The following is a 23,983-nucleotide window of genomic DNA, read 5'->3' on the forward strand; positions in this document are numbered from 1 at the left end:
TCCCCTTGCTGAATAGGATCTTAGCAGGCTTCCTCCCCCTGCTTTACCAGTTGATGTTGGTTTAGACCCCAGAGACCTGAGGGTTGCTCTGTGGGGTCGGGACTATCTTACCCCATTTGAGAGTATGTCTCTCTTGAACTAACTCCATATGTGTAGCCCATCTTCTCGCTTTCCGGTGTGCAGGAATCTGCCAGCTGGCTAGTTTCAGATACGTAGGTTTAGGAAAGGGGAGAACAGGAAGAAAGAATGGGGACCACCACCTCACTTCTCACCCTCAATCCAGCTCCGGCTAGGACAGGTTTCCTGACTGTGACCTCACTAGGCAGTGAAGATCCATCACCCAGCCCAGAGGCTGAAAGATCTGTGTGAACAGACACATCTTGGTCTGTTTTCAGTTGCTGTGACAAGGTACCTGCAAGTAGGTAATTTACAAAGCATAGAGGTTTGGCAGTTGCCTGCAGATTCAGTGACAAACATGCCCACTTTCTGAATTCTAATTCCAAAAGTTCAGTTCTTTCCCCACCTTCTGTCCTTTCTCCAAACATTGCCCTGGGAGAGCTTCTCCCTCCCTCCCTCACCCTACCCACCTCGTTTACCCCTCCACTCCAGGCAGCAGCTAACAGACGGCTACTGGTGAGGCCCCTGCTTGCTCCCTTCTACCTCAGAAAACCCTCCTTTTCTCCCTTGCTCCATCTTCCTCCTCCTGGCACTGCTGAGCTCTCCAGTCTGCCTCTCCTGTTTTGCATTTCTACCCAACCCCCCCCCCCAAAAAAAAAGATTATCCTCGGTCTGTCTGTAAAAACAAATTTAAGAGAAATAATAATGAGTTAAATGAAATTAAAAGAAAAGAAACAATGCAAGTTTACTTGCTCCTAGTCCAAGAGCACGGCTCCTCATTCGGTGAAAGGCCGCATCACACCACAAGGCAAGCAACCGTATGTTGACTCTGGTCTCTCTTCCCTTAGTAGAGCTGACACACCAGCCCTGTCTTGGGGACTTGCCCCCAGTGACATCATCTTACCTGACTGCCTTGCAACAACCCCATCTCCAGAAACCATCACCTTAGGCATTAAAGTTTGAGTGACAGTGTCTCCCACAGACTCAAGTCTTCAACACTGTTTGCCCAGCTAGGAGCTTTAAGAGACATGGAGTCGTGGGCAGAAACGGGTTACTAGGGGCGGGTCTTTGAAAGCACAGCCCAGACGATGGTTCCTGTGTCTACTCTGTAAGTTGCATCTACTCCAAGATCCCCATGCCATGAACTCTGCTGCCCCTTCCAAGCCATGATGGACAGGGACACTCTAGACTGCGAGCCAAAATAAGTCTCTCCTTCGATAAGTTTGTCTTGCTGGGTGTTTTGGTCATGTAACTCATGAATGTCGTGAGAACGTGAGGTCTGAAGACACCAGCAACTCTCTCTTGGATCTCTCCAGCAAGTGGCCTCTTGGTGACTTCTTGGCCTCATGGAATCTTATCCTCAGGGCCTTGCTGAGTCTAGCCTTAGTACTTCACCTCAGTCAAGACTTTGTTCTCCAGCCTCTGGCTCTCTTCCCACTTTAGTCCACCCATCTTCCTTCATCTGGCATAGTAGAACAACCCTCAAGAGCACACCCAGGACACCCCTGGCCCAGAGAACCCTCAGTCAGTGTCAGCATCTCAGGCCTATTCTGAACCCCAAGTGTAACACCTTCTGGGACCCACCTTAGGTCCCTAGAATAGAAGAGCAGAGCTACTCGGGCCTGAGGCAGAGCCTGGCAGAATCCAGCAGACTCTCCTAGGTAGAGACAGGAAGGGAGCAAGGTGGCCTGTAGCCCTGGTCTCCCTTGCCTCGGAAATGGAGGGCCAGCAAGCCTTCCCACCTCTGTCTGCCTGCAGCCCTCGGTCAGAGGGGGCTTAAGACATCACCACTTCCCTGTGACATGTTTTCACCTCCCATCTCCTCTCAGCAGCTTCATGACCCTTCATCATGAGCTCAGACTTTGATGCCCACCGCTGTCCAATGCAGCTCAGGACAAAGGATGTGGAACTCTGCCTAGGTGCCCAGCCAGTAGTAGCAGGGGCCTTCCAAAGGAGTTCCCTCCTCCTCCTTCTCCATGCAGAAGGGCAAGAAAAATTAAAATGTGTGGACAGGGAGATATCACCATGAATCTTCTCATCAGAAAAAAAAGTTTAGAGCATTATTTGAAACCCATAAATACTATCAATGTTTAAAAACCTTACCAACAGACATTGGGGTAGCTGACAGGAGCAAAGCCCACCCAGCTCTACCTCTGGAATTGAGTGTCGGAAAGGAGAGTCAGTGACCATGAGTCTGAACAGAGAGGGCCCTGCCAATGGGTAGGAGAGATGGCCATTGATGCAGACCTTAAAGATAGGCAGGATTATGATCAGAACTAGGAAGGGACTGTGGATGTATCTTTATTTGCCAGATGTAATTGTCATCTGAGATCTGAGAGTCTACTGCTAAATAAGTTCACCCTTTCTAGTTCTTTCTGAACTCTGGCTGGCTGGTTCAATTGAGCATTTCTGGCCCAAACTCTTGTCTAAGCTGACTGATTCAAACTGGCTTCTGACTGAATTACTCTGCTTGGCCTCAAACTAACTGGGGCGCCTATCTTTGCCTGTGTCTAGCTTGTTCTTTCTGTAATCTGTCTCTGTAAAACTGCCACATACAGCACACATTTTTCTTCCCGTTCTACGCTTAAGTAGTCTCTCTTTCCTGTGCTGTTCTTGTGAGAATTGGGTTGTATCCAATCTGATTCATTCTGTCAGAGTTGGGCATATTCTATCGCTGACTCATTCTGTCAAATCTGTCTCTGATTCATCACTTTGTCTGCCCCTCAGTTAGACATCACTTTCAAGCATGGGATGCTTCTTTGTATAAACTAACCTTACTTTCATTGTTTAGGATTGAAGGTGTGTACTAAGGGTGTGTCTGTATTCCAACCAGATCACAAGGATCTAGAAGGTTTTTGGATGTGATCCCTTTCCAGAGCAGCCATGTTGCTGGATTAAAGTTCCTTTACAAGGGACTATCTGGGAGGACCCCTACAGAGGGTAAGGTCATGGGGTAGGGAGCACCTGGGACAGTTGGGCCATGGCTAGAATGTAGTATAATCTAAGACATGTATGTGAACGTGAATGGAAAGGGTGATCAGAAAGGAGGTGTTGAGGCCGTTGTTCCCTTGGAGCTAGACGGTGATGTGGAGAACAGAAGGGGGCCTGGGAGCCCCCAAACTGTTCTTGCTGGGTCCATATGGGCTGTGGCGATCAAAAGGAGCAGGCAAGAGAGGGGCTCCCAGGTACATGGGCTAGACTGGCCTTGCAGTTTGTGCCCACGAGGGCTGGGGAAGGAGTGCTGTGGGTAAGCTGAGATCTGGGGCCTGGGATTGACTGCTGGTCAGCCCAGGCCACCTGACTGCCAGTCACCTGAGTCACCTGACTGCTGGTGACCCACGTCACCTGACTGCCGGTCACCCAGGTCATGTGGTAGTCAACTGCAGGTCACCACAAGTCATCAGGTAGTCACTGGGTAGTCAACTGCCGGTCACTCCAGGTCACTGACTGCCCATCACCCCCAAGTCACCTGGCATCTAATTCTGAGATGGGGAGAGGGGTGTACTCAGGGAATAGGGAGGTGAAGGTCAAGATGGGGGGGGTGGTGGAGGGAAACCCTGGATTATTCCATAGTCTAGAGAAGAGAGGGAAAGGCATGAGAGGGAGGCAGGTGTGTTACAGACAAGACTGAGTGGAGAGAGGTAGAGAGCCCTGTACCCAGAAGTGGCCACAAGTTTAGAACAGCCTCCCATGGCACATCCTGCCTTAGACTGGTCCCTACTAGGCTCCAGGCCCCTTCGTTAAAGGAGCCTGTCTCTTTGTTGTGCATCAGGTCAAAGTAGGAACATCCTTGGGAGTTAACCTAGCAATCCTAAAGTATCCAAGCTGGTGTGTGTGGAATCAGGACCCAGATCCCAGCCTTCTCTGTCTGACCCTCCAGACACCACTGCCTGGAAGGCTTTGGGATTTGACAAGGAAAGGAGAGAGAGCAGGTGAGGGAGAGCGGCTCAGGAGCCTCACTCAGGAAAAGTCACATTTCTGTCTGGCACCTGTGACACCGCCTTGTGTCCAGCTTTGCGTAGATGATTTCTGTGGTGTGTCCTTCTGCTTCCTAACTTACGGGGGTGCTTGGGGACACTCTGGACCTATGGGATCATGATACATCCCTTAAGCCTCCATTGTCTCCGCTGTGTGCTCTGCCTTGTGCAGTCACAGAGCAAGGGCTGGGTGACATCTCAGTAGAGCCAAGTTGTGGGTCCACCTATTGTGTCTACAGAGCCTGGGCTCTAAGAAAATCACACACGGACTGAGGGTCCTCTGTGGAGCTGGATGGACCCCCATTGTTTGTAGTTTTTAGAAACCTAGATCTTGGGGATTCCAACCCCATGTTTTAAGAAACGCTTCCTCATTTCTTTGGTCTGTTGGTGAACTTCCCTAACTCTGCTTTTCCTTGGAGCTGTGACAGTCAGGGGGACATTTCCTGACAGCTGAGAGCGCTAAGGGGAAGGCTTTTGCCATGATTTCATGGATTCTCAGAATGTGCAAAGTCCACAATCAACCGGAATGACCCGCTAGCTTTCGTCAGCTTTGGATCTAAGAGTGCGCTTTGTCTGGATGGCAGAGCTTAGTGTTGGTTCCCAGGCCTCCTGACAGGAGGTTACACAAGATGCTGTTGGTCCCGCGTTTGTCAGAGCTCCGTAGAGGAACAGATCTCAGTCACTGTATACATGACTGGATACCTGCTGTTGCCAACTGCACCTGGCTATCCATGAGCTGTGCCCCCTTCTCTGCTTCCCTCCCCCCACTGCCTCTGCTCAGCTGGCTTCTCTCACCCCCAGGGGGTGCCTTTCTCTGACAGCGAGTAGAGGGTAGTTTTAGTCACTCAGGCCGAGAGGTGTTCGGGTGTCATGGACAGGCGTCACAGGGCCATCTTGTCCCCTTTCTTCTGCAGAGGATGCAGAACCTAGAGCCCGACCTGCAAATTCCAGCTCACAGATCCCAGCACTTCCCAAGGGGACACAGCTGTGCTTTGCTCCTCGCAGGAGAGCGGACCTAAGCTTGTCTGCCCTGTGAGAGACAGAAGGCTCTTCAGGGGACATCGATGTGTACATGCTGACGCACCCAGGGATTCTGGGGATACTGCCATGCCTTCTCCTCATCCCGACAGTTTGGGGAATGACCATGAGGCCGGCGCCTATGGAGCATGGTCACTGTCTTGTCATGTAATAGCTGCATGTGATAATTACAGTGAGCCGTGTGTGAAAGCTGTCAAAAAAAAAAAAAAAAAGTGGCTTTTCCCAAAAAGGACCTTTTCAAATGAAGAATGAAGGTTGTCCCCTGGAGTCTGCTGTCAGCCCTGGGAGCTGTCCTGGCATGCAGGGATGCTGGGATCTGCTGTCAGCCCTGGGAGCTGTCTTGCCAAACAAGAATGCTGCTCTCTCCCACTTGTGCTCCGCAGTGAGACCTCTGACTGGGAATGCCACTCTTTACGGGACCCATAGAGTGTGGTTGCTACCCTCAGGGATCCTGACAGAGGGGGAAGGAACTTAGCATGAGAGGACTGAGAGGCCACGTGAGCAACCACGGAAATGTCCACTGTTCAGTGGGCATGGTGGCACAGTGTCTGCCGTGGAACGAGGAAACAGAGGTGGAGCTAGGCCTGAAGCCATGGCCAGGAAGTGGCATTGAGACACCGTAGACAGGGGTTGTCCTGCTGACTAAACCAAGATCCCAGGTCCCAAACATTTTCAGAGTATTTCCAGCCTCCTGTGGGTGAGATGGCTCGCTTGCTTAGTGTGTGAGAGATGATAGCTGAGCAAGGTCACCCCACCTCTGAACCCAAGTTCTGTTGCTGAGCTCGCAGCACTCTCAGGGAAGGTCACAGGCCCAGGCTGCCCATAACGAACACCCTATCTGCAGACACCCACACACAGGGCCCAAGCTGGCCCTCTCTCCCTGATTCACCCACACCAGAAGGTTCTGGCAAAGCCCAGTGGGTGCTGCTGGGGGGTGCTGTAAAAAGGGTTTCACTCCACCCTGTGGCAACTGATAACCATGGTAACCATGGAGAGCTTCTGGGGTGTCCCAGCCACCTGCTGGATTGTATGGGTGCCGAGGCCTGGCCAGGCCCAACGGTACACCATGTGGAACAGTGGGAGGTTGGGGGAGCCCTGAGCCAGGGGACCCTCCTCCCAGCTCCTGGAAAGGACAGAGAGCACCTGTTCCCAGATTCAGTAGGATGCCTGGTCCAGCTATTTTGCTCAGTTTTTAAGCTAAAATCCAGGACTCCTGTAACCAGGGACCCAGTTGCTTTCTTTCCAGACTCTGCCGCCATAATGCCTGTAGGTCCTTTTACGGAAGGGGAGACTGGGGCTGAAGCAGAATCCTACTTGTTGGTAGACCTGGGGTTACCATGCTCCTGACCCAGCACCCTCTGCGGAGCTGGGATGGGGCAAGAGCCAGACATAGATAAAGTGGTCCCCTAAGAGACAGAGAACCCTATTCCTGGGCAGACATCAGACCTGTGCTAGAAACTAATCTGTGCAGCATGTATGTCCCTCCATCTGGGCGTCTCTTTTCTAGGCTGTGAATGTCATTGTTGCTAGAGCCAGCCCACTGCAGAGTGCTGCAGACACCGTGTCCCTTTGGCCAAGCACACGCTGGTCACGCCCAGGCTGCTCTCACAGACTTAAGGAAGCAAAGGTTTCCTCCTTAGGGGACCTTAGAGACAAGGCTTGTCACTGCCCTGTGACCCCTCACCCTCCGTCTCCTCTGCCTGACTTGTAATGCATTCGCCCTGTGAAGAAACCTCAGGACAAAAACCTCCACCTTGGGGACAACCCTCCAGGATTGCATCCTTCCAAGCTAGCCCTGGCAGGCCTAAGGAAGCCTCAACCACCAAGACCCAGAGGCTTGGTAGATCCTAACCACCTTGTTGGAGGACTTCCCAAGGTTCCTTCCCATACCCCAGGGCACGGTCTCGCCTAGAACACTCTGAGCTACAAGAGGCACCAAGGCAAGGCCAGAGATGACTAGAGACAGGGTCACATCCCCGAGACAAGGAGGCGCCAGACACAGTGCCTGCATTTAGAGGTCTCTGTAGGCCTAGAGTTGGCATCTTAGTCTGACGGTACCTGTGTAGTTGGGTTGTCTCTTGTCCTTCAGCCCCAACCTACTCTGCTAAGGCAAGGCACAACTTTTATTTAAAGTGGAGACATTTTAACTGAGTAGTCCCGGCTCAGGCCATCCAGACCAAGTGTTCCCAGGAGATAGGCAGAGGATCTCCATGCATCTCCCAGCATGCCTGGACAGAGGAGCATGGACAACTGAATACTTGCCCTCACTGAAGTCAGAGACCCAGCTTACCCTGAGAGCTGAGAACAATGACTGTGCCATTACTGCTGTCCATGTTATGGGCACTCATTTTGATTGGCAGCTGGAGTTCACTGTGGGTTAGCTCTCAAGGTGCTTAGTGGCCTGGTGATTTACAAGTACTTACTACTTAGAACTCTCTAGGTCTCCCCACCCATCCACCAGTTCAGTCTCCGTGGGGCGTTTTCTTTGCACCAAAGGTGAGAACAAGTCACACAGTAACCAAGGACAGACTTCTTCTTTCTCCAGACCCTACCAAGGCCCACATCCAACCTGTGGCCCACAGCCACCTTCAGCCCAGGATAGCTGTGAACGCAGCCCAACGGAGACTCATACATTTCCCTAAAGCATCATTAAGTGCTTAGTGCCTTGCATTTTTTTTTTTTTTTTTTGTAATTCTCTTGGGAATTCTGAGACATGAAATTTATAGATGCCAATGCCATGTCTCAGTGTCTAATGAAATATATGTCAGCATGCTCTCGTGACCTCAGACTAGGTCAGACACCTATGGGATAGACACAAGGTTACCCAGGTGGGTGTCACCCGTGACCTCATTCCTGGGCCAGTGACACCACGATGCTAAGAGGCAGGGAAGTGACATGAAGACCCCCAGCAGCTGCCTATACTTGCTGATGCCTTCCAAGTGGGGCTCCTTAACCTGCCCTGGAGGGGTCTCTCCTTCACACGTGAACACTCAGACCTCCACCAGAAAGGGATAGGTGTGGTCACCCTCAGCTCTCCGCTTACAGCCCCTACAAACACCTAGGTACCCATGAGCCTTTGCTCTACATCATAACACAGATTGTCCCAAACAATTTGTACAAACGAAGATTGTACCAGTCTTGCGTGGCCACATCACTCACTCCTATTTCTCTAAAAATCATTAGATGTTACGTCCCTTATTTATTTACTTGTTATTTGTTGAGACAGGGTCTCACTAACTAGTTAAGGCTAGCCCGGAACTCACCATGTAGACCAGGTTGGCCTTGAATTTCACAGAGATCCCGCCTCTGCCTCTTTAATGCTAGGATTAGAGGTGTGTGCTACCATGCCTAGCTTAGACATTTCTGAATCCTTCACCGTGTAAGCAAGGTTGTGATAACACCCACAGACACCTCACTGGCTCTCTTTGACCCAACAGGATAAGGTCACACAAGCAGGATTGGGGACCTAAGTTTTAGACCTATGCTACCCAGCAAGTTTCCACAAATATAACCACTGTCTCCACGCAAGACTTTCACCACAGTCTTTCCCTGTTAATTATGTGATGTTGAAGGCAGTACCCCGCGGTTTCCTTTCTCATCCGCTTTTACTCATCGGGGCTTTAATGGACGGGGTGGAGTGCAGCTGGCTTCCAGGCTGCCGCTGAATGCTGCTACATGGGCAAGGAATTAATCTTTCATGCTGCCATCACGTCACGTGGCGGTGCTGAGGGGGTAATCCTCTTTGAAACCTTTTGTTATTTATCCCTACCGTCCCCGTCCCCTGGAGAACACGGACAGGCCTGGCATGCCGGGCTGGCACACAGGAACACTGGAGAGCAGAATCCTGCAGCAGACCTCCCTCTCCCACCAAACGGAAGGCTGGGACCACAGTACTGCAGACCCCAGTAAAGGCGAAAGGTGTCTCTTGGCCTCCTTACAACCTGCTGTTAGGAGTGGAAGGACTTAAAAGTCAGGGTGTCCCTGCTCTGCATCCCTGCTTGTACTCCAGCCACTCTGGTGACCTCGGCCTGAAAATATTAAGTGGGAAATATCAGACATGGAAGACTAGTAACTCTTAAGTAACTCTTATTAGGGTATATCTTTGTGGTTGTTATTTTATTATTGCTAATCTTCTTAGTTGCCTGATTTCTCAGTTAAGTTTTGCTGTGATCCGGATGGGTGTAGGGAAAACTTGAGGATCTCAGACATCAGGGCATCTGGGAGCCTGTGGACTAAGAGAGCTGGCCATTTCCGTGTCCTAATCAGTGTGGTTCAAAATAGCTGTATTTATTCTCTCTTCATCCAGGGGGCCGAAATCCAAAGTCTAGCTGTGTGGCAGTGCTGGGGACGGGGTCTCTTCTGGGCTCTTCTGTGGTTCTGGCGGCGGCTGCTGCTGTCTGGTGTGCCTTGGCTTGCAGAAATATTGCCTCCTCGGTGTCTGGTGTCACATGCCTTTGGTGTCTGTCGCCTCTTCTTGTAGGGACATTTGTCACTTCAGGTAGGGACACACTGGTGCAGGATGAGCTCATCTCGTCATCATCTTAAACGTCCCATAAACCTGTTAGCCAAATCAGGTCACATTTGCAGGCCCCAGAAGAGATGCAGGTGTAATTTGGGGATGATAACACACACTGTGGCAAGTTTATTCACCCCCAGCAAGCGCAAGCACGCGCGCGCGCACACACACACACACACACACACACTCATCATCATCACCACCATCACCATCATCATCATCCCTCCATCAGAAAGCTTCCATGACCTGTTTCCTACTCTGGTGACTCCTTTCCACCCATCAGGGATTGTATGTCAAGTGTTGCAGGCTAAGCAGTCAGGCGAAATGGTGGGATTTGAGAGCCAAGTGCCATTGTGTGGGGTCTCGTCTCATAAAACGACAGCCATGGGCCCCACGCCAGAGCCAAGTGCCCACCCCTGACTAAGAGTGGGATTATCATAGGACTTCATCTGCCTGCTCCAGCTGGCTGGTTCCAGATTCCAGAAGCTCAGCATCCCCGTTTAGGGCAGGCCTGGCCACCGTAAAGAGGCAGTCCCAGCACAGGTGACAAGACGCAGCGTCCCAAGAGCAGATGGAAGCGCTAAAACATAGACCTTCCGTTTAGAGCACCAGGCTGGCTTCCCCCTAGAAGAACCAATTCATGCTGTGAACTTGAGGGAAAACCCAGGGGTGAGCATCTTAGAGGCTCTGTCCCCTAGAAAATGGGACAACATGGGTTCCGAGAGGCAAACCACTGGCTCCGGTGCCTAGCCTGTGTCTCTTCAAGTGTCTGGTTCTGCTCCGCAGTGGAAGCAGGGTCGATGTGCTGGTGTTTCCAGGATGGTGACTGAGGCCCACCTCCCGGTCCTGATAGAGATCTTAAGAATCACAACCTCCAGATGGCACTAGGCTCTGGGGATCAGCCCAGAGCATTAACTTTTTGTGCCAGGTACCTGGCAGGATACAGTGGCCAGAGTGTCACTACTCAGCGATGCTCAGAGACACGTGGCTTCCATCCAGCAGCTACCGCAGAAATTAGTGTCATTCAAGAGAGATGAAAGCGCCAACCATTTCCCCAAGCAAGTGTCCTGTCCAGCCACCGTTAGTGCTGAGGCCCTGAGGTGTGGGTTTATCCAGAGCTCAAGAGAGAAAGGACCCCAACCACACCTGGGGCCAGGGATGAGTGGCCAGGGTGTAGAGTGTCTGCTTGGTTGCCTGGTAACACTCCCACTGAGATCTCCCATGTTAGAATTGCCCAGGCTCTTTTTTCTTCACTCACCCTCCAGCTCCTTCTATCTGTGGGTCCATCGCTGCACAGGGCTGGGCAACGAGCAGTCAGAGCCCCTCCCTCGCCTCGCTGAGTCAGGCACTGGAACAGTCTCCTAGGGAAGGATTCTGTTTCCACCCCCACCCCCACCAGGCTTCTGCTTTGGCTCACTTAAAATCTCAATCCAGCCATGAGAGGAGACTCAGCATTTTCTCTATCCCTTTATGATAGATATTCCAGCAAAGAGCAGCAGAAGCTTCCAGTCTCTGCAGACATTAGCCGGGCGCCTCTCTCTGGGGCTCTCTACTCCTCTGTGGGAGAGCAGTCCCCCTGCCCCTCATCCACCCCACCTCAGCCTGGCACATTGACCATCCACTAGATCAACACTTTCCATCTCTGAAACTTCAGGCTAGGTAGTTACACCACAGACGGCCCAGGGGAGCCAGACTGCTGTAGCAGTAGCCAGAGCTCAGAAGTTCATGTGGGCCTTCGGGTGCTGCCTTGGACTCCTCAGAGGTTTGCATGGCTGTCCCCAAGGGAACTGGTAAGTGTAGAAGCCAGGAAACATTGCCTCTCTAGAGACCTGTCTCCTGGCATGGTGTGACAGAAATTCTGGAGGGTGAGCCATTAGGCTCCAAAGATTATGGGAAAGGCAAGGCTTAGATTTTAAAGAAAACCAACAAGCCAAGTCCATGTCCAGAGGTCTGTGCTGACTAGCCTGCTCCCCAAGTTTGGGTTCCCCGGGGCCCTGTGTATTCTCCGAAAGACAAGTCTCCTGAGGGGCTCAGGAGTGCCCTGCAGAAAAGAAGTTGCAGTTGCAAGATAGCCAGAGAGACTTCTTTATAGCCACCACCACAGATCTGCAATAGTCCCACCTGACAGAAAATGTCTCCCACCTTGACTATGATTTGGGTCCCCCAAGGAGGCTCCGGGTACTTCCGCCCTGCTCCTTCTGAGAACAGCTGCAGGAAGAACTGTTAAGGCAAGAAACCAGGTGTGCCCACAGATAGGAAGACGAAGGCACCCAAGGTACACTCTGCCCCTGGGAATCAGAAATGGCCCGTGTCTTTCCCACAGCTGCATGCCACACGCTCTCTGTCCTTGTTTGAAATGGGTCCTGATTGGACATCTGTATCCTTGGGAATAAGACTATAGGTCACTCCGATGACATCATAAGGCTAGCCACTAACCCTCTGGGTTTGGGGGAGGAGTGCTGGGCCATTTGTCTTCTCTGAACAGTGGGAGCTGGACAAAGGATAGAACGGCTTTGAGGGTCGGTCCTTCCACGGACAGGACCTGAGCTTCACTGTAGCCTGAGGTGGGACATCCAAGCTGAGTCTTCCCCAGCTTCACCATGAGCAGACAGAAGTGGCAGGCAGTTTGGCTAGTGGGAAGAAGGGGATTTCTGCATGCACTTGCGTAAAGTCAGAAGAGAGGCCTCCAGCCTGGGTGCCCCCTCCCGAGCCTCCCACCAGGGCTGGCTCTGTCTTGCCTGGGTTCTCCCTCAGTGCTCTTGGTGAACTCCCTGTAAAGGGAAGCACATGACACACTTTCACAAAAGGGGTTATAAATTTAGTTTTAAAGAAAAGAGTACTGCAAGATGTCCTGGAATTCACTTTGTGCCCTGGGGTTCCACTCTGCCGGGGACATGCTTCCTCCTGGGAATTCTGGGAATGAGGCCATGAGGTCTGTCATCACCAGGGAAAACTCCTGGCCCCCGGTGTTGCCTGCTCTGGTCCTGGCAAGTGTCCCTTGACCCCCGCTCTGGCCCTGGTTAAGTGTACCTCACACTTAGGTGTCTTGATCTGGTGACTCAAAGTGTGAGTTTGAATCCCGGGTCCCACTTCTTGGTTTTCAGACTCCCTTTATTCAGAGTTACTTTAATTGTTTGTGTATTTGTTTTTGAGACAGGTATAGCCCTGACAGACCTAGAACTCACTACGTAGATCAGGCTGGACTTGAACTCACAGAGATCTTCCTATCTCTTTCTCTTTTAAAGGAGTGTACCACTCTGCACAGCGTGTTAAAGTTAGTTTTTATTAACTATTCTGAAACAAAACTTGTTAGCCCTGTAGCAAAGCCAGTGTTACTTGCCTTCCATAGACAGAAACTGAGAATGTAAATGTACATTTCAGACCCATGCTGGTGAGACCAGGGGTACAGGAAGCATGTTCGGACAACCTCAGCCTTGTGGGTTATGGGGACCCCAGGTAGAGCACTCTGCTTGTTTGCTGGGAATTCTGCCCCTGTCACCTCTTGTGAGCCCCCCCCCCCCCAGGTCTCTTAGTTGACAGTTGGGATGCTGGTTGAAATTCATCCATGGTGTCAAGAGAGGAGGGACAGAAGAGACGGGGAAACCTAGGTTGGACAGTCAGTCACCTGTACCCTCATTGGCTGAGTGAAGCAAGGCCTTGGTGACAACAGGGTCCCCAGGAACTGGGCTAGCATTTCAGTATCAAAGACTTAAACAAGAAAGCTGTAGAGAGCCTTCTTCAGAAAGCAACACAGAGGTCTGGTACAGAGTGTCCAGAAGCTCAGGAGTAGTGTTCACTTTGTCATGGGAACACCTGCCCCAGCTCTTGGCCACACGGGATGCCGTTCGGAAGAATCAAGTAGACAAAGCATCAGGAATGGAGGGTGCAGCTCCCGCCATGTTGCTGCTCACTCAAGGGAGACCACCAGGAGTAATGAGAGAGAGCCCATCAGACCTGGGTAGACGGCCTCTCTGATAAAGCCTGTGGGCAGTAACTGATTCATGGAGAGGCCCAGCGTCCCTCCCAGCAGCAGGAGCAATGATCAGGGATGCTGTAGGCAGGAGAAGGACAGAGATGAGAAGTAACCCCTGTTTGCCTAGGATGGACGTGCAGGAGAAGAGGCAAGCAGCTGTGCAGAACGGGATGGTGGGTGAGAACTGGGAAGGCGGATGGTACTAAACGTTACGACTCTGCTTGAGACTACAGGCATTAGGTAACCGCTTCAGGGCTTAGAGTAAGACTGGGGGTCTCCGATTAAGGCATAACGGGAGAGATCTGGCATTGAGAAAAAGACGCTAGAAGAGGCGGTTCTGACACGGAGTGCTCCTGGGACAGCTCGTAGACAAGCCACCACCTGGAGCGTAGAGTGGAATCGAGGGGCTGCTGGTTCAACCACAGCCTCTGGGTCTGAAGGCCAGAACTGAAGCCAGAGCAACAGAACTGTCCCTGGGACCACTCGGGGGAGGAGTCCAAGAGCAGACCACTAAAAGCGGAAGTCCTTGGGAGAATGGAAGCTGACTTGGAGTGATTAGGGTAGAACTGGCAGTAATAGATGGAGGTAGGGGGTGGCAAGGTCAGGTTGCATACACGTGTGCATACATTAGAGGTGGGGTGGGTGGGGCAGAGGTAAGATGGGGGGGATGGTAGACATGGCCATGTCGAGGAGGAGAGATTGGTAGTAGAGGAGGCGGTGATGTCGTTGTAGAGATGGTGGGATTGATGGTGATAGGCGTGGTGATGGTAGAGGTGGTGGGGATGGTTCTGCCGGAAACGGGAGGGCGGGATGTGGCGATGGTCTTAGAGAAGAAAGTCGTGGCCGTGGAGATGGCCGTGATGTTTGGTATGATGGTACCGGTGGTCATGGCGGAGGCGGTAGACGTGGCGATGGAGATGGTAGAGGAGATGGGATGGATGCAGGGATTGTAGGTGTGGAAATGGCAGTGCGCTAGATGGTTGTGGAGGCGGTCATGGCTCGGGTGGCTGAAGTGGGGGTGGTAGTGATAGAGATTCTCTCGTGGTGGAGGTGATAATGGCGGTGGGGGTGATCACGGTGGGAAAATCATGGTCAGGGTGATCACGGTGGGGATGATCACAGTGAGGATGGTCATTGGGGATGACCATGGTGGGGGTGATCGTGGTGGGACGACCGTGGGAAAAGGTAGTAGTGATGGCAGCAGTGGTGACAAAGGTGGTGGAGATATAGGTGACAGAGATGGTCGTGGCGAAAATGGAGCTTGACGGGAGAAGGGGTGGGGACGGTCATGATGGAGACGGTGAAGGACACGGGATGATAGAGGTGGTGAAGACAGTCACTGTGGAGGTGGCCGGGGTAGAAATGATAGTGATAGGTGTCGATAGTGGTAGCGGAGAGGGTCGTGTGGGTGTGAAGGTGATTGTGGTGAGGTAGAGTGATGGTGGAGGTGGAGATGGTGCTGATGGTGGAGGGAGCTGAGAGGGTCACGGTGGAGATGAGACGGATGCAGAAGTGGTGATGACAGCAGTAGTTCAGACTGTCGTAGTAGAGATGGCAGAGTGGAAGTAATGAGGATATCAGAGAGGGTCATGGTAGTAGTTAGTGGTGGGGTGTGTGTGTGTGTGCATGTGTGTGTGTGCATGTGTGTGTGTATGTGTATGTGTATATGTGTGTGTGCATGTGTGTACATGTGTGTGCACATGTGTGTATGTATGCATACATGTACGTGTGTGTGTTTGTGTGCGTGCACATGTATGTCTATGTGTGCATGTGTGTATGTGTGCATACATGTGTGTGCGTGTGCATGTGTGTGCATATGTATGTGTGCATGTGTATATGTGTGTGTACATATGCATGTGTGTGTCTGTATGTCTGTGTGCACATGCACATATGTGTGTGCGCATACATGTGTGTGCATGCGTGTATGTATGAGTACATGTACGTGTGTGTGTGTTTGTGTGCATGCACATGTGTGTGTCTATGTGTGCATGTGTGTATGTGTGTATGCATACATGTGTGTGTGCATGTGTGCATGTGTGTTCACATGTGGGTACCCACACAGCTGCCACTAGAACCCTGGCACTCCGTGCATGTTTCAGGAGCCAGCATCATCTCATCTCGGTGCAGGATCGTAGATCCGGTTGAGACAGAGCCTGAAGGCCTGAGGCCTTGCTCCTGCCCTCCATGGAGAAACTCCTCAAAGGAGACAGCAAACGCCACAGGACACCCTGTCTGTCCAGGGGGAGCGGCTCAACATGACCTCCCACGGCTCGGCTTCCTCCACTCTGCTTGGCAGGGGCCCCATGCTGGCATCTCTATTATCTGTAAGCAAAGAGCTGCTTGTCCATAACAAGGTGGCACAGGGTGCACAGTGGGCAAGGTGGCACAGTGCATGCATTTGGCTGTGGTGTGAGGGGCACACTGCACACATTGGGCAAGGTAGCACACTGCATGTAATCAGCCACATTAAGAGGTAGCATACTGCATGCATTTGGCCATGGTATGCTGGACATTGACCAGGCTTTAGGCCCTGTCTTGAGTCTGAAGAAGCTCAGCAGGAAATGAGACGCACCCTGTGGCCATCCTCTTGGGTTTTCCAGCCTCAGAGTGGACACTCAGATGAGCAGTATCCATAGGCTGCGATGCATGCTTGACAGAAGACATGTGACTTGGTACAACACACAGAGCCTCCTTGACAGGTATCAGTGGATGAGGGGGGACCCCAGGAGAAACACCCTGAGGGAGTCACACCAGCAAAGGGCCTGTGTCATAGAGAGGAAAATACCATCACTAGGGACACACACACTCTCTCCCAGATGTCCAAGGAGTACTCAAGCTGGATGCAGACACCACCAATTGGGAACCCCTTATCTCTAAAAACCTGAGCCACCTCTGCTCTCTTGTCCTCTGTCATGCCCCCACGTTGACCCATCAGCTAACTCAGGCCCCAGCATCCCAAATTCATCAGCCCATGGTTATCTCTGTTTCTCCCCCTGAGCCAAGCTTGGCCTCGGGCTCCTTTGTGATTAGAATGTTCTGTTGGGGATGGCCCAGAACTCTAATTCTGAGAGTAGATTTCCAGATCTGCTATTCACCCAGTGCCAGAGGCAAGCTAGCTTTGCCTCTTGAAAACTCAGTTCCGTAGTTGTCATCTGTGGCTAATGATAGTAACAACCTGGTGGCTTGGGGACCATAATTAAAGGTAGGAATTCCTGTGAAATATATCCAGGTCTCACCAGGTCACCAACGGCTCTGGCACCCATCTCTGCAGGGATCTGGTCCAGGGCTGCCATTCGGAAGATACCTTTCGGCCCTTCTACTGTGGCACTCGGAACACCTCCTGGATGTCCCTGAACCCTGGCCACTCACAGTCTGGTTTTCAATGCAGGCCCCTTGGTCCACAAAACCCAGCCCTTCCAGCTCAGGGACTAGGCTACCCATCACTCAGGAGAGTGAGACCTCCCAAAACCAAGGGCTGAAAGAGGAGGCCCCTCCTCGGCCAGCACTGCCCCGGGACATGGCTCATCTCCGCTAATCACGAGGTGACAGGAACAAGGTTTAAAAATACTGCACACATTTAACTCAGTGCGAGAGAACGAGGGAGAAAGAGAACACACTGTGTGAGCAACTCAAATCAAAAATAAATGAGGCAAAAAGAGTCTCCAAAAATAGTGTCGCATCAAAGGCAGCAGCCTGCGTCTCGTGGCCAGATGTCCTCAGCTCTGAGCCTCTGCCGAAGAAGAGCCGTGTTGAGGAGGGAGGCCAGGCCGCCAAGACTACTGCGTTCACTCCAGGAGAGATTAATCAGAATCACAATCCTCTGATAGACTAGCCCTGATGGCAGAAGGAAAGCGACTGGTGGGGAGGGGAGATGGGTGCTCTGCCGACCCATCAGTCCTCATCCCCAGACTCGGCTAAGCAAGGAGGGCAGAGTCTTAGCCAGCAGCACGGAGGGTTATCTGGCCAGGACCCTTTCTCTTCAACCTTGAGGGGTTCTCTTTCCAGAGGTAGAATGTCCCTCACAGAAAGACTGGCCATGCGTGCAGCCCCCAGCCACACAGTGCTCAGAGTAGCATGCACAGTGAACATGACCTCCCCAACTACCTTAACATCATGGTGGGTGTGGCCTGGCAGTTTAGGGGATTGTTTGGTTAGGTGTTTTTGTGGTTTTGAGACAGTTTCACTGTATAGCCCTGGCTGTACTGGAACTCACTACGTAAACCAGGCTGGCCTCAAACTCACAGATCCACCTGCTTCTGTCTCCTGAGTGCTGGGATTAAAGCTGTACCACCACACCCAGCTTGGTTAGATATGGACAGACAGACATTGAAACCCGCAGTCAGCCAGTCGGGCCCACTATCATTTGTTTTCCTCAATAAAGTTTTATTAGCACGTGGCCACGTTTTTTCCTTTACATACAGTCTCTGGTTGCTTTTCTGTCCCAGAAGACTGGCAAACACCAAAACCTTAGGAGTGTTGAAGCTCTGCCCTGGACTGTGGGGTTTTCTACTCTTCTTGCTGGAGGCTTGTGTTTAATTCATTGTGTGTGTGGGGTGGCTAACACAAGTACTCGTGTGGTTGCACATAGAGAGGCCAGGAGCCCCTATCAAGTGTCTTCCTCAGCTGCTGTCCACTTCATCTCATCATCACCATCACCATCATCACCATCATCATCATCGTCATCAGAAACGGTCTCTTGCTGAACATGGAAGCACACCCAACTTTTTAGTGGATGCTGGGGATCCAAATTCAAGTCCTTATGGTTTCATGGCAGGAAACTGACTGAGCCAACCCCCCCACCCCAGCCCCAGAAGTGTTCTGCTCATAGACTCAGAAACCTAGGGAAGGTTCCGTGTACTCATGAGGACTATGGTTATGGTTGGTGGTGTAGGGCGTGGGATTGAGCATGCAGGTATTGTTTCTGGCTTTCGGGATGTCTGCAGCGAGTAGGTTTCTCTTACAAAAAGAGCACCCTTGTGCAGGAAAGTGCCAGGAGCAGCCTCAGATTCCTCCAGACTGAGAAACTATGCTTCCAGCTCTCATGTCACAGGCGGACAACCTCAACTGTTAAAGAGGACACACACACACAGATGCCCGGGATCCCAGCAGAGTACCCTAGATCCTCATCTGACAGTGAGAACAAGACCAGGGCTGGGGAGGGACCTCACTTCTGGCGACCCTTTCCCTGCCATGTGCTGATAGCTTGTCAACTTGTAGCTTCTGTGTGCTGTGATAGAACTTCGTCAGACCTTGGACGATGGTGAAACTCCCAGTGTCCTCTGGGGCCACAGGGCCATGAAGAAAGAAGATGCTTTCAGGAGACCGTAGCAGAAGCCAGCCCAGCATCGCATAGGCCTTCTGTGGGCTGCCTTCCTTCCAGAGTGAGGTTTTGAATGGGGACAGGCTACATGCTGCCTGTCACGCCACCACTGAAATGGGTCCACCCTTTGGTACTAGATATTAAAGTAGATTAGTGAATCAAATCCCTGGGGGAAGAGGCTATGACCTCCTCCTAAGAGGAGGACACAGTGGGACGCCAAGAATGACGGCAAGCACTGAAGATTCAGCCGAGTGCACAGGAGGAGCAGAACCAGGTGGCCAAGAATGCACAGAGTCAGGGCCGAGACGCACCTGTGTCTCTTCTATCCTCCATGACCACAGGCAGGACCAGGAGCTAGATCCCAGAAACCAGGACAGGTATGTGGAGCTGGGTGCCAGGACTAACAAGAGTTGGGAGTGTGGGGAGAAGGTTAGGAGTCATGGTGTCTGCTGGGGAGGTATAGCCCTTCATGTGTGTATCTATCTGTCTTTGTCTCTCTTTGTGTCTGTCTTTTATCTCCCTGTCTCTGTTTGTCTTTGTCTCTGTTTGTGTCTCTCTGTCTTTCTGTTTCTCTCTGCCTCCCTGTCTCTGTCTCTGTTTGTCTCTGTCTCTCTGTCTCTCTGTCTCTCTCTCTCTCTCTCTCTCTCTCTCTCTCTCTCTCTCTCTCGTGTGTGTGTGTGTGTGTGTGTGTGTGTGTGTGTGTGTGTGTGTGTGTGTATAAGGGTACACACGCATTACAGGCACACGCCATGATGCGCAGTTCTTACCTGAGGGCCAGGGATCCAAATTCAAGTCCTCGCATTTACGCAGCAAGCATCTTATTGTCCAAGCCATTTCCCCCAGGCACCGCCTTTCTAGAAAGACTTTTTCTAGTCTCAGGATCAGGCATCTCCAGATTGTTTCCTGTGACTAACAGATTGTGAAACACCTTAAGCTCGCCGGCAATCCGCTCTCCATGACTGCAGATGGTCACTAACTTACAGCGGTCTGCATACAGACTTTCAGCTTTGTAGTGCATTCCGTGAACAGAGTATTCAGTGCGGCACGCGGGCTGGCAGTGGGTTTTTGAGATACACGTAGCTCATTAGTTCAGGATCGTCTCATTGCTCTGCCACTGCTTGAAAGTCAACAACAACAGAAACAGGCACACGGGCTGAGTGTGTCCATCCCCTCCAATCCGTTCATTGAAGCCCCACCTGCAGAGTGAAGAGGCAAGGTGTTGGGGGAGATCAGGATAAACAGGGCTCTGAGGAATTGAGGCCCTAGTTGAAACCTGTGTCTTCACAAGAAGCAAAGGCCACCAGAGCTTGTTCTTCCTGTGACAACTCAGAACAGAGGAGGTCATGCAGCCACTGAGCCGAGAAGAGTCGACTAGTCCCTGATCTTAGCCTTGTAGCCTCCTGATTTGTGAGAAGGAAATATCCATTGTATAAGCCTCCTTGTCCCCAATATTTTGTGATGACAGACCAAGACAAGCAAGTGTGGTTGTCATAAAGTTTCACTTTCAGGCACACATTTGAACTTTATACAATCCATGATAGATTCCCCCCCCCTTGGTGTTCTACCAACCATTTGGAAATGTCAAAGTCAGGTGACTGTTCCATTTTGGCCCTCCGCCAGCAGCAGTTTGCCAGCCCCACCCAGGACACCCCACAAAGACACAGCCTCTTCACAAAGTAGCACTGCCCTGAGCACTGGGTGACTGCCATTGTAGAAGGAGGATGGCTTGGGTGTTTATGTCCCAAACCCAGCCATACCAAAGGTTGCCTGAGCAAGTGTACAATCCCCGAGGCTGGGTTCCTGCTCTGTGTTCACCAGCAAGTACCCTTGGGCACCGGGCACCATCATCCGGCCTGCCGTTAAGGTTTGGGAAGGGCTCAGTGTATCAGCCCACACAAAGCATGTTCCATAGCTTCAGTCCAAAAGAAACGGATTAGCCTATGGCAGACGCTTGTGGGGGAGGATCAGAAGCCCACAGCTTTCTCTCCAAAACAGGGTGGGGAGAGCAATGCCAGATGTCCTCAGATGCAGGAAAGAATGTCACACCGCAGAGGGACCCAGTTTGTCATCTGTCTCGAGAGACCCGAGTGGGACGAACAGGTGCAGGCACAGAGAAGCCCATTTGAAATGGGCTCACAAAGGACCTTTTGTTAGCCTTGTTACTGTTATGCAGTGGATAACCTGCATTGGGTCCTGCAGGGCAGGAGATATTGCTACCCACCAGTGTGGGGTCTGTGCTAAGGAAACTGCACCCCCCAGAACTCTGTGCCAGACTCCCAGCACCTCACGTTAGAGAGTCATGTCACAGGAGCCTGGGTCTCCTGGACCTTCTCTAATGTGCACCGTCATCATGCTGGCCCAGAGGAATGTGAGCTACATCAAACTCGGTTCATCTGCTGTTTTCTCCTCAAACAAAAGTATCTAGAACCAGGTTGGGATGGCTAGTCTTGATGGTCAGCTTGACAGCCTGGGCGTGCCTCCGTCATGTCTGCCTGTGATCATGTCTGAGAAGTAGTGTCTTCTCGATTGCTGCTTGACGCAGGAGTGGGAGTGGCCTGCCTACTGTGGGCAGCGCCATCCCTGGACAGATGGGCCTAGGCTGTATCAGAAAGGTAGCTGAGCAAGCCAGAGGAAGTAGGGTAAATAGCATCATCCTCCATGGCCTCCCTGCTTGAATCCCTCCTTTTGGCTTCCCTCGGTACCCGGATAAACCCTTTCCTCCTCGGGTCGCCTTTGGTCATGGTGTTTATCACAGAAACCAAACTAGAACCACTGTGACAGTGTCACTTAGCGAAAGAGTTTGGGCGGTTCCCAGATCAGCAGGGTACTCATTACATAGGGGGACAGTCCACTGTAACATGGCTTCTCACCCTTTGCATGCCACCTCCCATCCTTGGCCCAGCTGGGATACCCCCAACATCTCCTGCTGGAATACCCCAACATTTGCTGCAGCCATACCAAGAATGTCCCTTTCCGTCAGGAACAGATCTTTCCAGAAGCCACCCAGACAGACCAGGACTCAGCTGCAGGCTGTGTCCCAGGCTGTCCCATACGGGAGATCATAGGCTGGTCCCGTCAGTAGATGTCCCCGCCAGACTGTAGGACTATACAAATGTTTGTTGAGTATGTGAAGTGTGCTTGCAATTGTAAAAGACATACCATATAGCTTGCCGTTGGAAGCGTGTGACTCAGTGACGGCCAGGACCTTCATACTAACAAAGCCATCACCACCGTCCACCTCTGAACCCCTGCCACTAGACAACACCCTCCTGATTGCCCTTACAACCCCACTCCTGACTCTAAGTATTTTCTATCCATGGACTAACCCTATGTTTTACATATGGCTTACAGTCCTCGAGGTGGCAACAAGTGTACATTTTTTTCCCTTTGTAAGGAAGTAGTATTCCTTTCTGTGGTTAGGCCACACTTGGCTTGACCACTAATTCATCTCATTTCCATGTGAACGAGGCTCTCACGAACAAGAGTGTACAAGTACTTCCTTAAGATGCTGCTGTCAATCCTGGGGTGGGAGGTGCCTTCTCCTTGCTGTATAAAATACCCTGACAAGAGTAATTTAAGGGAGAAGGGATTTCTTTGGCTCACAGTTCTAAGGGGACACGTTCCCTCATGGTGGGGATGACGACACTGCAGGCTGTAAGGTACAAAGGCAGGAGTTGGGTGTGGCAGTTCTCACTCAGCCTCCCTCAGGAAGCAGAGTGTGAACAGGAAGTGAGGCCGAGTTATACAGGAAGTGAGAGTAAGCGATACAACCTTAAGGCCCAACCCCAGTGGCTTTCCCTCTGGTAAGGCTCCACGTCCAAAAGATCCCACAGTGTCCTCAACAGCACCATCAAAACGTGTGCCTGTGAGGGACACTTATCCAAAGGACAGAAATACCAGAAGCAAGTGCAGTTATGTATGTGGGTGCGTGCGTGCGTGCGTGCGTGCGTGCGTGCGTGCGTGTGCGTGCGTGTTTCTGAGAGGGTCCAGGTTGTTTTCTACAGAGACTAAACATGTTATGTTATCCTCAGCAGCCATGAACAGGGGTTTGTGTCTCGCTTACCTGTTACTCTGCGGGCTTCTGGCGGTGGCCATCCTGGTGGACATGAGGCAGTAGTTCCTTGTGGTTTGATTTGCATTTCCTGATGTGTGGGTATTGCTCAGTGTCTTGTCCATGTTGCCATCCGGGCATCATTGGAGCAAAGTATCTTCGAGGCCTTTGCCTGTTTTCTGGCCAGGTTATTAAGGATTCTGCATATTATGAGGATGTTGGTCCCTTGTAAGCTGTATCCATAGCAGGTATCCCCTCCATCCCTTTCTGTGGGTGTCTTTTTACTATTGACAGCATTCTAAGTTGGGTGCTTCTGACCTTCTGCCTTTGCCTCTAGTCACCTGCCTTCCTGGTCCAAAGTAACCTTCTTGCTTGTTTGAAACAAGGTCTCATGTAGTTCCAGGGTTTCTAGCCTGGAACTCGCTATATAACCCAAGCCGGGTCTTGGACTCTTGATCCTTCTGCCTCTACCTCCAGAGTGCTGGGATATAAGGTGTGTGCCACCATACCCGGTTTATGCAGTGCTGGGGATTTAACCCAGGGCTTCCCGGATGCTAGGCAAGGACTCTACCAACAGCTCTGCCCTCTGCTCCAAAACAACTTAATTAACAAGACATGGTGGATAGCTACAGAATCAAGACTGACTTCTTAGTAAGATGGACTCACTGTGTAGCTATGGATGGAATTCACTATGTAGACCAGGCTGGCCTTGAACTCCCAGAGACCCATTTGCTTCTTCCTCCTGATGTCTGGGATTACAAGTATGCACCAGCATGCCTGGCTGGGATTTACTTTTAAGGGCCAGGAACAGAGTGGAGGCCTGAGTCTGCCTTGATGTGGCCACACAGCTGAGCAGCTGGTGAGGCTTGGGAGTCTGCCTGTGATATTTGACTTCATCTGTTGCCTAGTACTAGATCTGAGATCTAGTACTAGCCACCACGAGCTAGTACAGCTCATGTTTGCAGACGTCTTCCATATTGGGATCGAGAGG

General features: G+C 51.6%; 1 protein-coding gene across 5 annotated transcripts in view; it reads left to right on the top strand.

Moving 5' to 3' along the window:
* Kcnab2 (potassium voltage-gated channel subfamily A regulatory beta subunit 2) overlaps positions 1-23,983 on the top strand; it is an 85,439-nt gene that overhangs the window by 3,441 nt on the left and 58,015 nt on the right. For 2 of the 5 annotated variants that reach the window (XM_076933639.1, XM_076933644.1), the window contains exon 2: positions 15,721-15,945. The exons of the other annotated variants lie outside the window; for them this stretch is intronic. The gene's annotated coding sequence lies outside the window, so the exon portion shown is untranslated. The remainder of the gene's footprint in view (positions 1-15,720; positions 15,946-23,983) is intronic. 5 annotated transcript variants of the gene reach the window in all.

Source organism: Arvicanthis niloticus, chromosome 5 (assembly GCF_011762505.2).
Source record: "Arvicanthis niloticus isolate mArvNil1 chromosome 5, mArvNil1.pat.X, whole genome shotgun sequence".
Lineage (NCBI taxonomy): Eukaryota > Metazoa > Chordata > Mammalia > Rodentia > Muridae > Arvicanthis > Arvicanthis niloticus.